Here is a 14,341-nt window from a genome sequence, read left to right on the forward strand (position 1 = left end):
TCTGAGCACACCCCGAAGAACCACCCTGGTAAGCAACAACACACCCGCCCTCCGGTCGCCCCAGCCCAGGCTCACCTCTCAGAGGGCACGGTCCATCGGCCGCTACACAGCTCCAGTCCTAGCCAGCTCAGTTCGGGGCCTTCTTGCCTGCAGAAAACTTCTCCTATGGAAGCCCGACTGCTCCAGCACTGCTGGCTTCAACGCCTGGGAGAAAGGCAGGGAGGAGAACCCTGTTAATCCCAAGGCGGCTGGAAGTCTCACCCATCGCCCTCCCATTGCCCGTTCTACAAGTCAGCAGCCGGCCCTTTCCCCAGCGCAGCCTCCTGCCGATGATTAGAAGGTAGAAGCAAGGCCCGTGTGATGCTCAGGGATCACACCATGCTGATGGCACTTGCCGGAGATCTGCTTTATTCTGTGTCCATTTACAACCAGCTGTGCCTAACAACCAGAGCCTCAAGGCATCTCGTCCAGCCTCTCTGGCTGGGAAGCTCATCCCTTAAAGGCCCAGTCCCCTATAGCACACCCTAGAAGCCATTGCAGCTTCTGGAAGGAAAGGCGATGAGATAGCAATATAGCGTGTCATCCCACTTCTGCCCAGTTACAGGTAATCCTCGTCTTCTAAATTAGGAGTCAGACCCTCCCCTTCCACCCAGCCCCAGCGGAGGAGAACTTTCTTAGTTGTCAGTTTCTCAGCGGGTTAAACGTGTTTTGAATCCCAAGCAGCAACATCAACCATAGCAGGTGATTTCCACCCCAGCTGTAACTACATCGGATGACTTGTTCATTAGCCCAGCCTTGTCTTCCTGCCAGGTGTCTGTGTTGCAAACGAGGCCTTCCTGAGCCAAGATCAGCTGTTTTTCTCCAAAGCCACAAACTTCTTAAAAATTTATCATATGAAAATCGCACAGATTAATCTTTAGTGTGGGGAGGCCTAAGTTCTACCACATGCAGGGGTGTGAATGTGTCACGGGAAATGGATCCATTTAGAAGTCCGAACAAGCCTCAGAGTCCAATGGGCTGGTCTGTTTATCATAGCCCACGGGCAGCCATTAAGCCACAGGCCCCGTTTGCACCTCTGGTCTGTTTATTTTGGGCTAGCTTGGGAACCATTCGATCACGTTGCTGAGCCACGACTCATGTAAGCAGTCCCACTGGAAACAATGGGATTGCCATGTCAGCCCACACTGCCAACCCCAAGTATCCAAAAAACATGAGTCAAGCCCCGCCCCCCCCCAATCATGAAATTGACTTAAAAATCATGAGATTGTAAGAAACTGACAAATAATGGGTTTCTTTTTATGTTTCTTTAGACACATAAAAACCATGACTTGAAAGTGGCCATGGTTTCAAGATTTTTCCTTCAACCATGAAGGATAAAAAACCATTTTTTACTGACACCTGAGATTCTCATGTGATCCCCTGACTCCAGGGGCTGGGGCTTTAAGAAAAGCCACCAATATTGCAAGTCTCTCAATAAAAATCTTGATAAAAACCCTGCATACCAGTGGGAGTAATGGATTCACCAGCTAACCCCTGAGCAGCTCCCCAGCAGACTGGGTTTTTATTACTGGCTTTTCTCTGATGGAAATGTCACTATGAAAAGAAGCAGGTACCTTCCCTTATGCCTACACTAGCAGGGCTTACTAGCACCTTCCATAGCAAGATCTCTATGCACTTTGCAGGCCACCAAACTGCCCACTAACCCCTGTGCATCAGGCCAGGACACGTTATCCCCATTTTACAGAGGAGGAAACTGAGGCGCAGGCAGGTTTAGCTACATATCCAAGGTCACCCTGTGGATCAGGGACAAAGCCAGGACTCTCCATTTCAGGTGGTCGTTGACATCAGTGCCATGTGAGAACAACATGGATGTAAAACTGTGCCAGATCAGAATGGTAGCATTTGCCCCCACTTTGCATGATTGTGAATGAGGGTGTAATGGGATATGGAGTGCTGAGGTCATATTACATCTAACTCTTCTACACGCCCCTTTTCCTGCACCTCCACTGAACTGCTTGCTGAAGAGGCCAGAGCTCTGTCTTATCCAGACTTTGCAAAAAAAACAACAACATTGCACAGAGTTATAGTTTAAAGGGTACTGTACGTAAAGCCCTGAATGGAGCGGTTAATAGTTCCCAGCCAGCTTCCAAGAGATACTGATGAATAACTTCTTAACCAAAAGCTATTAGGTAGCTGTCTACTGGTGTTTGCTACACACACATCCCCACTTTGTGGCTGTTGGGTATATTTAAACGCAGCATTTCAACACAACTTCCCTCCTTTGGCACACACGCACTGCCCTCTGATCTTCTCTCAGCGACGATTTCTCAGTCCCTGTACTGTAGTTACAATATGTAGCGGGTGCCACCGGGATACTTCCGAGCCTGGAAAGAATGGCAGCATCCCCGGTCTTTTCCAAACCCTCCAGTGCCTTGGCAGCAAACGGGAGTCTGGAATCCTTCACAGCAGCATTCCCACCTTTGGGTTAACAGCTGACTGGTCTGCTCGGCAGCTGATAAGCTGAATCAGTAGCCTGTGTCCAAAGGGGTTCAGGTATTGGGACCCCGCCCTCAGAGCAGATAGTTTCTCAGTCCCACGTGGATCAGCCAATGGGTCCGCAGAGTTGTCTTTAATTCCTGCATTTATACCCTGTCCCCTCACTCCTGAGCTCCAACTGGCTCAGCTCTCGGGCAGCTGCCTCTAAATGAAAGCTTCAGAACCGGCTACCGAGCATGTCCGTGAGCTGCCACACTTCCCTGGGGCAGTTCCTGGGACCTTCGAGCTGGATCGTCCTGCTTCGCCTTCTGCACGCATGCAGTCACAGAGGATTCAATCAAAATCCACGTCTGCTCCCTGCTGCTCCTCTCCCCCCGTCGGATCAAAAAAGGATCAAATGCTGCAGGATAAAGCCTGTGGGTTGCAACCGCGCCAGGCACAGGGCCATGGAGACACTGGCCCTAGGAACCCTGACTTGCTCTGCTCTGCTCTGTAGGCTAGAGCAGGGTGCAAACCCATTTATAGACTGTTCCTGCTGCAGCCCATGCTCCCCTGCCTCTGCCTACCGTGTGTGGCAAGGAACAGCTACACGTGCAGATGGAGTGTACAACCATGCGATCCGCAAGAAGGTATCAGTGCTGAGTCACTGCAGAAAAGGGGGAGCTTTGAACACCAGGATTTCCAGGTTATATTGTCTCTCTGTCTTCTCGATTGAGGACCCCTTCTTTTTCACCGGAGAGCTTGTCTGTGGATCCGAAAGGACAGGGCCATTCAAAGGGGTCTTCGTTCTCCTGCATGCCCCAGGACCCCACTGCCCATCAAACGCCATCCCATGGCTGCTGATGAAGACAGGGCTCCATTTCCTCGTGTGCGACCACTGGATAGAGCAGTGTTGTGTGTTTACATCTTCTGCCGCAAAAGGCCCCAGTACACTCTGCTGGGGCCAGATTTTCGGGGGGGGGGGGGGGGGGGGCTCTGTGTCTGTGCTCGCAGGCAGCGGGCAGAAATAGCTGCAGACACAGTCCTGCATCAGCGGTACTTGTAGACACGCTTTAGTTCATCCAGAGGTCCGGGTGCCTGATTGTCCCCACCGATCAGGGGCGCCCAAGGCAGCTAACCTGTGTGCCGTATCTCTTGGACACCAGGGTGATGGGCACAGTATACACAGCTAGATACAGAAAGCCACTCCCATGCCACTGACATGCAGCTGCCGGGTTTAGCACTTCTGACCCAATCTGAATGTTATCGGTCCCCTACAGGCACTTTCCCACTTCATAAAGGTTGGGACCCAAGTGCAAAATTCCCCATCATGTGAGATCCACAAGGAGCTATCAGTTTTGGAGGGACAACTCCAAACCCAGTAAAGGAGGCAGAAACATACATCCCCTTTCCACCTACCTATGGCACTCACGTGGCCCCCTTCGTCCCCCAGCAGACCAGTGAAGTAAAGAAGAATAGTTATCCCCATCTCACAGATGGCAAACTGAGGCCCAGAGACACTAAGGACAGACAGGAAATCTGTGGCAGAGCAAGGAATCAAGCGCGGGTTTCCCAAGCCCACAGCTAGTCTCCTAACCACTGGCCCATCTCCCGAGGAGCTCTGCAAGCATCCCTCTCTCTCCACCCCCTTTGCAAGTCCTTGCACAGAAAGTCCAAGGGCAACAGAGCCAGCAAAGCTGCACAGACGCAGACTGCAGACCTGGCCTAGGGACTATCTGGGGCATTTGCTTGTGCTGTGGACAGTGTTTCTAATTTTGTCCATCTTGGCTAATCTAGCCCAAGGGGAAAGCGGAGCCAAACGACTGTGCTCCTTGCTTGGAAGGAGCAGATCTTCCAGCTCAGCAATGCAGCCGGGGCTGGTTTAGCGCCAGTCAGATTATGTTACGCAGTGACAGGGCGACTTGCCCATGCTGTACTCTTCTCTGGGACCAGGATGGCTTTCAACCTTCCAGCAACACCAGACATCCAGATACAGCGGCTGCAGTTGGAGCAACTGGCAGGTGTAAGCAAGAGAGATGGTCGAAACGCCTTGGAAACCTGACAGGAGAAGAGATGGATGGGGCCGGGGCAGGCTCTCCTTGACAGGCGCCACCTTCCACACTGCAGCACGAGCCGGGGGGGCTAGTGGATCCCTGCCTCATAGCAGGGAGAATGGAGATCGCTCAGGGCTGCGCTGGTGGGTCATTCCTGCAATTGAATGGGCTTTTAAATCAGGGCCTCGCTTTCTCTGATCAATGTGTTTGGATGGCTCCGTGGGCCAAGACACCGGGCTTTTAGTTGGGCAGGCCGGGATCCAAATGCTGCCCTAGATCGCCGGAGGGGACAGGAGATTGGTGGCTTGTGCTTCGTTCCCTCTTTGTGCACAGCTGAGAGCTGGCAGCCTCTGCTCGAGTGGAGCTGCGGTAGTGGGGGGATGCAGTGGAGGGTCGAGGGGCGTTGGCAGAACTGTGTGTATGTGCAGAGGCCAGGAATGGGCTAGCAGCGGCTGTGGGTTGGGTTGGGACTGACGTGTCATGGCAGAGCCCAAGACTGGAGGAGCAGGGGGTGGGGGAGCCGGCGGTCAGGAACGGGTTGATGAGCGGACACTGCAGTGTACCAATTTCTAGCCTGCACTAATTTATTACCTCCTCTGTCTCATTAGCATATATAGTTTTAACCCCCAGATCCTTCCTAAAACTGCCCAGTTTTTCAAATAAGGACACCACGTCTCTGTACGTAAGAGGCCAGTCATGCACTAAATCACTGGGAAATCTCACCTCATTACCCAGTCTCCTTAAAAACCCACGACAGAGGGAGCATGGAAAACCAGTGCCAGGAAGTCACACGCCCGGATCCCGTTAGCAAATAAGTGCGGCAGCTAATTCCAAACACAGACCCACCCTCCTTTCAACAGAAAGCCCGCCACAGCTTAGGAGAGCAGCCAAGTGAACCAAATCACGCTGATTAACATTTAGGGCAGCCAGTCCTAAGGCCAGTTCAGATGTTCATCAACATCTGGATTGCACGGCGCTTGCAGAATGCAACTGTCACTCGGCTGGAAGGCAAGGGAGAGTTTGGGAGATGACGTTACATTGCCAGGAGTCTGAACAACCCGGAAGCAGGGGTATTACACACAGAGACACACACACTCTTACACCTGAGTCGGCTTTTATACAGGGTTTGATTTGATGCTTGCCAGGGTTTGCCTAGGTCGCTGAGGGAACGTCTAAACTGCAATCAAACACCCGCGGTTGGCCCATATCAGCTGACTTGGGTCTCTAATATTGCTGTGTAGACATTCGGGCTCAGGTTGGAGCCTGAGCTCTGGGATCCCATGGGAGGTGCCAGAGCCCGGACTCCAGCCTGACCCTGAATGTCTACACTGCAATTAAACAGCCCCATAGCCTGAGTCAGCTGACCTGGGCCAGCCTCAGGTGTAACTGCAGTGTAAGCCCAGGGTTGGTAGAAGGCAAGTTAGCAGACCCTGGGTTTGTTAACATAAGGCTTGAGCGTCTACACTCAGTTAGGAATTGTTGAACCCTGGGTCCCAGCCTGGGGCTCCAGCATCTACATTGCATTATGTGGGCCCGAGTCCCGCCACCCATCTCCCAGACTTCTTTGTGCTCTCCCAAAAGGTGGCTGCTCTAACCCTTTGTTCATGGAGCAGTTTGGGAAAACTTGACTGTCCACCAAACTTGACTGTCCAGAGGACAAAGAAAGTCGGCCTGTGGGATACTTTTGGAGGACTCCAACAGCCCGAGTCCAGTGCAGCTATGTCTACACTGCAGAGTAATAGAGCTTGAACCCTGGGTCCCAGCTTGACTCAGGCTCAGACCCTCCACCCCCCGTGGGGTCCTGGGACCCTGGGTCTGAGTCCTCAGTTAGTGCAATGTGTGTGTAGATGTAAGGAAGGTTTGGCTTGAGCCTGAGTTCAAACCCTGGGCTTACACCGCAGTGTGGACATATCCTAAGGGCTATAACCCTCAGACAGGCCAGATCCTCAGTGGTGTAAGTCCGCATAGCTCCTGTGACTTCAATGGAGATGTTTATTTCAATGGAGCTTTGTTGATTCACAGCGTCTGAGGCTCTGGCCCTTTGTCCTCTCCCTTGCTGTCCAGGCCCTAGAGGTGACGGGCAGGAGAGCGGGTATTCTTAACCTATGGGAGGTTTTCCCTACCGGCAATGAAACTGGGTGTATTATACTGGTTGGACCTGGGCAGACACAGCTCATGTTTCTCCCCCAGCAGCAAACCAGGCCACTGCATCTCAGCCCTGATGTGCAGCCACCTCACCCGCTCCCCTCCCACTGCAGGGGTCGCTGGGCAGAGGTCCATAACCTGTGTTATGCAAGAAGACAGCCTAAGTAATCATAATGGTCCCTCCTGGCCTTCATATCTATCAATCTACAAACTGCCCAGCGGAAACAGGACTGAAATAACCAGCTCATCTCCGCCCCCCCAGGCCATCCAATAACCATGCTTGTGGGTGGTGGCCAAATCCCCCCAGTGTAACTCTGGTGACATCCAGGGATCACCTCAGGGATGGACTTGCCTCTTGATGTCAAGTATCAGCGTAGACAGCTTGAGGTGAGTCACGTCTAGAGCTGCCTGAAAATTTTCCAGTGAAGCAGCTTTGTGTCAGGGCATGCCAGTATGATTACCCTGAAATATTTCATGGGAACCTAGCAATGTTGTCAACATTTTTGTGGGAAATTATCTAAATGTTGTGGGTTGACTTGATGACAAAAGTGGAAATGATAAAATCATAAGAAAATATTTGTGGACTGTTTCATTCCACAAAATATTCCAAGATTTTGACTTTTCTTCCCAATTCAGGGTGACAACAAATGTTGAAATCTCACCATTTCCCGTGGGACAGAAATTCCAGTTTCTACCATTTCTAGTCACTGCCACTCGGTTTTCTCTCCCACCGTTCGTTTGCATAGACTGTATGCTCTTCGGGACAGGGGCGGTCTCTTACTGTCTGTTTCTACAGCTCCTCACACGATGGGGGCTCTAATTTCACTTGGGTCTTCTATGCACTACTGCCATATCATTTACCAATGGTTTCTTCTGCCGCCAGAGCCCTGCATTAGGGCTGTAGGAGGGGCAGCGTCACCGACGCTCATTCTGTGCCGGTATTTCTGTGTTTCTTTCTTCTCTTGTTTGAAAGGCTCTGTTGGATTTTTATAGGCAGTTTAGGACAATAGGGGGGAAACAAACCCAGACATGAGTAATAATAATAACAACAGGTAACAACAGCAACCATTGCACTGAAGGTATAGGTCCAGGCATGAAAACAATGGAACATAAAACCACCGTGAATGCAATGTTGCTATAAATAGCCAGGGAGCAGCTACACAGAAAACTGAATGGTCGCAATACCCCCAGCGACAATCACAGCAGAATGCAGCCATAAAAGGCGCTGGCCCAGAATGAGCCCCCTATCCCTAAGGGAATGACTTACAGAGCGGGCATTGAACCACCAGGCAACACGCAATACATTTGGCCATGGGTTCAGCTCCCCCAAAATACAGGGCTATGGCTGGTCTCTAAGGCTGGGGAAGGGGGAATTTTTGGATCAAACATTTTTTATTCAGTTCATCAGAACTGAAGCTTTGCACAGCCATGTATCAATTTGCTCTAGGAATTATTTTGGGGGCAGTTCTGTGGCCTGTGCTATATAGGGGGTCAAACCAGATGATCACAATGGCCCCTTTTGGCCTTGCAATCTACTAATCTAGGACAACTGTTGCCAGGAGGGTCTGTCAGGACCAGGAATTTATGATCAAAACCAGAGGGCGAGCCCCCTGTGGGAGAGCCCCAACCAAGCAGCAATTGGAGACTGCTGGGTTGGACTGCCTCCTGCTGGAGCTGTTCCACCTGGTATCAATAATTAAATATTAACTGAGCCATAGCAAGAGCCTGGCTCTGTAGCCTGGTAGTTGGGGCACTCACCAGGGACATTGGAGAACCAGCTCTGAATCAGGCCTGCCAGGGGAGTTCTGGGCACACACACACTCTCTCTCTCTCTGTTGGTTTTTTGGCGAAAAATATTGCAGGGTCTTGGTTTTTGCTCTGATGTGGAACAAAACCAAATGCCAAAACCGCCCCATTTTCCACAAAGCACTATTCTTGTTTCCTAGAGAGCTGGGGGATACCTCTCCCACCTTGGGCCTGGGTATTGTCTCTTCAGGATCATTCAGGCTTTTTCCATCCCAGAGGAGAGCAGAGAAGTATTACTCAGCTGATCCCCACCCCTTCAGTCATGCAAGCAATGCCAGCTCTTAGAACCAGGGTCTTGTGGAGAAAGCACATGGCCAGGGCTCAGGAGATCTAAGACATCAGAGGATCTGAACCCCTCATAATCTTTAATGTATTTATCTTCACAGCCTGCTGGGAGGCAGAGCAGGGCTGTCATCTCCATTGTACAGATGGAGGAAACCAAGGCAGGCAGCAGCTAAGTGACTTCCCCAAGGCAAGTCTTTCCAGGGCAGTCTGTGGCAGAGGCAAGAATTGGAATGCAGCTCTCCAAAGAGTACCTTGACCACCACACCATCCTTCACAGCTCTGCAGTGGGCCATTTTAATGACCGTGAGCAAACCCCTCACTCTCTCCAGGCTGTAGGTCCCCCGCTGTTAAATGGAGGTAATAAACCTTCCCTTGTCTGTCCTGTGTGTTTAGATGATGTCTCTTATGACATGCATGTACAGCACCTAATACAACTGCTAGTGGAAAATAAATCAGAAGAGCTGGCTAGGAAGACCATCACAGCACGACACGGTACCATTTATTGCAAAGATGCCCTTGCCCCATTACGGAGCCTGCAACATGATCAAGGCCTTCAGCAGTTATTACTCATCACTGGAACACAATAAAATGACCAGATGCTTTGAGTGCATCGAGCCCCAACCTCGGGCATCAGCACTAGCTGGGTTGGCAGAAGGATGTTTTCCAGGCCCCGAGATGTCGGCCAGCTTAGCCTCCAGGAAGAGCAGCCATACATTGGACCTGCCCCCACTACAAGGGAATTGTTACGGAGCTGAAACTTCAGACGTGCAAATGCTCTGTGCAGCCACGGGCAGCACCGGGAGAGAGTGATCATTAGAGAGCCGCGTGCGGGAGGGGCCCAGATCCAGAAGCGGGTATAAAGGAAACGAATGCCGCAAGGTAATACTGCCACGTCTCCACCGACACACATCCTGTCTAGTCCATTAGGCTTAAATACCCAGTGAATTCCACATTTAATGGATTGACATTTTGCAGAGTCATTTTAGTTTAATGCAGCATAGAGTGTATAACAGACTATCACTCCGCTCTTGGGAAACACTTTGTACGCTCCCGGAGGCTTTCTACCCCACCTGTCCTACGAGGAGGAAGTGCCCTTCTCTTTAAGAAACAGGAGCTTAATGTTATGCAATGGAAATCCCTTGCAAGCTAGATGCCAGGCTCTGCCACAGACTCCTTGTGTGACCTTGGCCAAATCACTTAATTGCTCTATGCCTCAGTTTCCCCATCTGTACTATAGGGAAAATACTGCCTTTCTCCCACCTTGTCTCTTTTGTATGTTTCGGCCCCAGTTCAGTAAAGGAGGTGTTTAAATAATTTACTGAATCAGGGCCGTGGCTGCTAAGCTCTTTGGGGGCAGGGACTGTCTTTTACGATGGGTCTGGACAGTGCCTAGTGCAATGGGGCCCTGGTTTGCACCTGGGGCTGCTAGGTGCTACTGCAATACAAAGGAATAAATAATTACTAATTATCATTCTCTCTCCAGGACTGTTTATCGATAGGGGCACTAAGATACAGGAGGAGCATGGTATAAACACCTCAATCGATTGGATAGATTTGAGGCAAACACTCAGCTGCATAGAGCGGCTACAGCCTCGCTATAGTCTAGACAGGTTATCTAGTACAGAGAGGGAGAAGAGCGATTCTGTACAGTGCAGGCACACAGAGGGAGGGGCTGCCTATCATCTCATCACGAGCTGGCCTATCTGTGGGTACCCTCAGTTCCGTCCCTTCCCCAGCACTGGGCCAACAGGATATGCTCAGATCTTGCACTTTCTGTCCATTCACCCTGTTATGCAGATCGCAGGTGGACTACATGCATTGGAGGTCTCTCACTTGGTGGGCTGGGCTTCCTCCATCTATTGGACCTTTCCTCCACAAGGACCAGCCCGTTTCCCTGCGAATTACCACAGGGGATACACATGCTTGGCAGTGGGGGTTCCAGACTCACCCTCTCCCCTCCCCATCCATGGATCACCAAGAGGAACGTGATGCATTTTGTTTGGTGATCAGACAAAGGAACAGCATCCCTGTCACCTTCATTCTCCTCAGATCCTGCTGCAGCCCAGCAGTGCCAGCATCCACCCTTCCTTAGACGCTGCCTCTGCTGAAATCCCTTTTTCGGGCTCAATTCATCTCCTGCAACTGGATCTTCTCTGATGTTTCCCAAGTCCCCTCCCCCAGAGGAGCCAGTATCCTGCAGCCAGAGAACTCCACATTGTAGCTCCAAAGGAGTAGGACAAATCTATCTCCATCTGCTATCGGATTTCCTGGTTTCCTCTGTTTCTCTGAAGCCGGTTATAAATGGTGTTCACATATCTCCATGGTGTAGCTCCATCCAGCCCTGCAGACACCACACCCACTTTTTCCCTGCCTGCTCACACATTCTGTGGTTCCCAGCTACATCGACTAAGTGTAAGTATAAGTAGGGGCATAGCGAGTAGATCGAGGGACGTGATCGTTCCCCTCTATTCGACATTGGTGAGGCCTCATCTGGAGTACTGTGTCCAGTTTTGGGCCCCACACTTCAAGAAGGATGTGGATAAATTGGAGAGAGTCCAGCGAAGGGCAACAAAAATGATTAGGGGTCTAGAACACATGAGTTATGAGGAGAGGCTGAGGGAGCTGGGATTGTTTAGCCTGCAGAAGAGAAGAATGAGGGGGGATTTGATAGCTGCTTTCAACTACCTGAAAGGGGGTTCCAAAGAGGATGGCTCTAGACTGTTCTCAATGGTAGCAGATGACAGAACGAGGAGTAATGGTCTCAAGTTGCAGTGAGGGAGGTTTAGATTGGATATTAGGAAAAACTTTTTCACTAAGAGGGTGGTGAAACACTGGAATGCGTTACCTAGGGAGGTGGTAGAATCTCCTTCCTTAGAGGTTTTTAAGGTCAGGCTTGACAAAGCCCTGGCTGGGATGATTTAACTGGGAATTGGTCCTGCTTCGAGCAGGGGGTTGGACTAGATGACCTTCTGGGGTCCCTTCCAACCCTGATATTCTATGATTCTATGACTCTCCACCCCGCTGGCCAAGGTTTCCAAAAACGACTAGCGATTTTGGGCACCCAACTTGAGATGCTTTAAAAGGGTCTTAATTTCAGAAGGCGCTGAGCATTCATACTCTGAAACTCAGGCCCCTTTAGGACATCCCAGATGGAGCATCCTGAAATCAAGGCTTTGAAATCACTAGTCACTGAGTCCCATGAGTGTTAGGTGCCTAAATATCTCTGAGCATCCGGGCCCAAAAATCTTGGCCAATCAGCCTTGGGGTGTGCGGGCTCATCTGTTAATTAATTAATGTACTTGTTTAAGGTCTTCATCTATAGACCCAGTGTGTCTATAGTTAAAATCACTTGCCCTTTTAAATATCACCCTAGACACTTTCCTGTCCTCCCTCTCCTCGGATGACCGTAGGACAAATTCTCTCGGAAGCATCTGGGGACACTCAGTATGAAGGATGCCACATTAATATACACAGTGTTGTGTTTTATGAAGCTGTCAGAATATTGTCAGAATACTTAGTCCTGCCTTGAGTGCAGGGGACTGGACTAGATGACCTCTTGAGGTCCCTTCCAGTTCTATGATTCTAGGATTGCTATCCAGTCCCTGGTTACGTTGCACGATCATCTCATAATGTGCAGGATTCCGAAGGAAAGGCAAGTGTGTCCTTTAATCGAGCCCATCAGCTCCTCTGCTGTCCAGATAAGATCTTCTCTGGTAAGCAGCAAGCTTCTCCTTCACTGCCATGGATTGGATAGCATCCCAGTGCCCAAATAAGGGCATGCTACCGACAGGGGGACCTGATCAAAAACGCCTGCCACCCCGCTGCAAGCTGCCTCTGGCCCAAGGTCCTTGTTACAATGGGGCGCCTTCCAGTCTGTGCAGTGCTGAGAACACCAGGCTTGTACTTTGCTTATAAATGGATACATCCTCCTGGATTTGTCTTGGTTGGGAAGGGAAGAACATCTCAAATGTAGCAGTTTGGGTGATGATCGTCCTCTACTTAATCCCTTCACTGGCCTGTTTCAATTCATGCCGGTGGCAGACGAAATTCCCCGGAGCTGTGTTAATTCCCCCTTTCAAAAGGTCAAGGTGAAAGGCTGCCTCAAGCAGATTGGCAACAAATCCTTCCCATCCAGCCCTCTCCCCACCAGTATCAAGCCTCCTTGCCTTGCTGGTCTTCCCTGTCTCCGAGATGGAAACCTGGCCGGTGAGTTCCCTGGACTGGCCGCGGGGCACTCGAGCAGTCACTGACCACGGTAGCGCTTCAACAGCCCCTCTCAAATGCCACAGGCATGCACGGCTGGTGGGTGCCCGCGAGGCAGGGGGTGGCTAGCAGGCTGCTTTGCATCACGCCACATGTCAGTTGGCCGTGGCTTATTCTCTCTAGTCCCAAAGCTCTTGAAGGGCCCGACCCTGCGCCCTCAGCTCTCACTGAAATTGTCTTCACAGGCTCAGCCCATGGGAGTCAATGCAAGTGCCTCTTGATTTCAGTGGGCTCCAGATTGAGCCCTAACAACATGACCACATTTAGGGACTGACTACACTAACCCATGGAGGCCTGGGACAGTGAGGGGCATCCGTGTTCCAGCAGGGTGTTTTTTTACAGCCTGGACAGGACAAAGCTGGACAAAGCTGTTAAACACAAATGCATCAGGGAATCCCGGTGGGCCTAGATCATGGCGGGTCTATGGCCATGCGGCCACATTCCCAACCAAACCGGGGTTCAGACATGGACAGCCCACTTGCGCCGTCAGACATCTACGGTCCTACAGACCATCGGTGCGCCTGGTGCCTGCTCCGGGACCCTTCACATCAATAGGGCCTTGGCCGGAGCAGGTGCGAATCAGTGCAGTTGCTCTGTCTACACGGAGTTAATTCACACCAGCTGAGGGCCTGGCCCAGTGTAGTTTCTTGAGCACTTATAAGGGTGGGAAATATCCCTTCTGCTGGGCAGGACAAGCAGAGATGCAGGGTTAACCCTTTGCCGGCAGGCAGACGGACTGGGTTATCTAATGGGACGCCGCATCTCTGTCTCCTGTGATCCAGAGTCTGTTGGACTCTTTCTCCCGCACTCAGAAGATGCCCAGCAATGAAAGGCTGCTGGGAAAAACCACACCACTGCTCTCCCATGGCCCCTCCTCTGCCTGCTGGGGCTCGCTTTGCTGAAGTTTAGTGGCTTTGATCCCATGCTCTGACAGGTGCTGGCTGATAATCATGCTAACATTTTGCACTTCTGTTGGTCTTTCATCTCACAAGTTCAAACCTCTTTAAAGGGCATTCGCTGAGCAAGTTCCACCGCACCCCAAGTACGACCATCCCCATTTTACAGAGAGAGGAAACTGAGGCACAGAGCAGGGACATGGTTAGCCCTCGGGCACACACCAAGTGTGTGGCAGAGCTAGGAATAGAGTGTGGGAATCCTGATGGCTAGACCCAGTCTCTAACCACTAGACTATACTCCCCTCCTGCCACAGGCATCCTCCTTTGCCACTAACACACGTGGTTGCAAAGCTGTAGAGCGAATGGATGCACTTTTTCCCCTTAACATAGCAGATTAGACCTTTAGACTGAGATTTT

General features: G+C 51.1%; 1 protein-coding gene across 2 annotated transcripts in view; it reads right to left on the reverse strand.

Annotated features, from left to right (window-relative positions):
* Positions 1 to 14,341, reverse strand: part of SRRM3 (serine/arginine repetitive matrix 3) — a 171,316-nt gene that overhangs the window by 112,167 nt on the left and 44,808 nt on the right. Inside the window, exon 2 of one of the 2 annotated variants that reach the window (XM_073315243.1) lies at positions 76 to 204. The exons of the other annotated variant lie outside the window; for it this stretch is intronic. The gene's annotated coding sequence lies outside the window, so the exon portion shown is untranslated. The remainder of the gene's footprint in view (positions 1 to 75; positions 205 to 14,341) is intronic. 2 annotated transcript variants of the gene reach the window in all.

The sequence above is a fragment of the Lepidochelys kempii genome, chromosome 17, assembly GCF_965140265.1.
Source record: "Lepidochelys kempii isolate rLepKem1 chromosome 17, rLepKem1.hap2, whole genome shotgun sequence".
In the NCBI taxonomy this organism is placed as follows: domain Eukaryota; kingdom Metazoa; phylum Chordata; order Testudines; family Cheloniidae; genus Lepidochelys; species Lepidochelys kempii.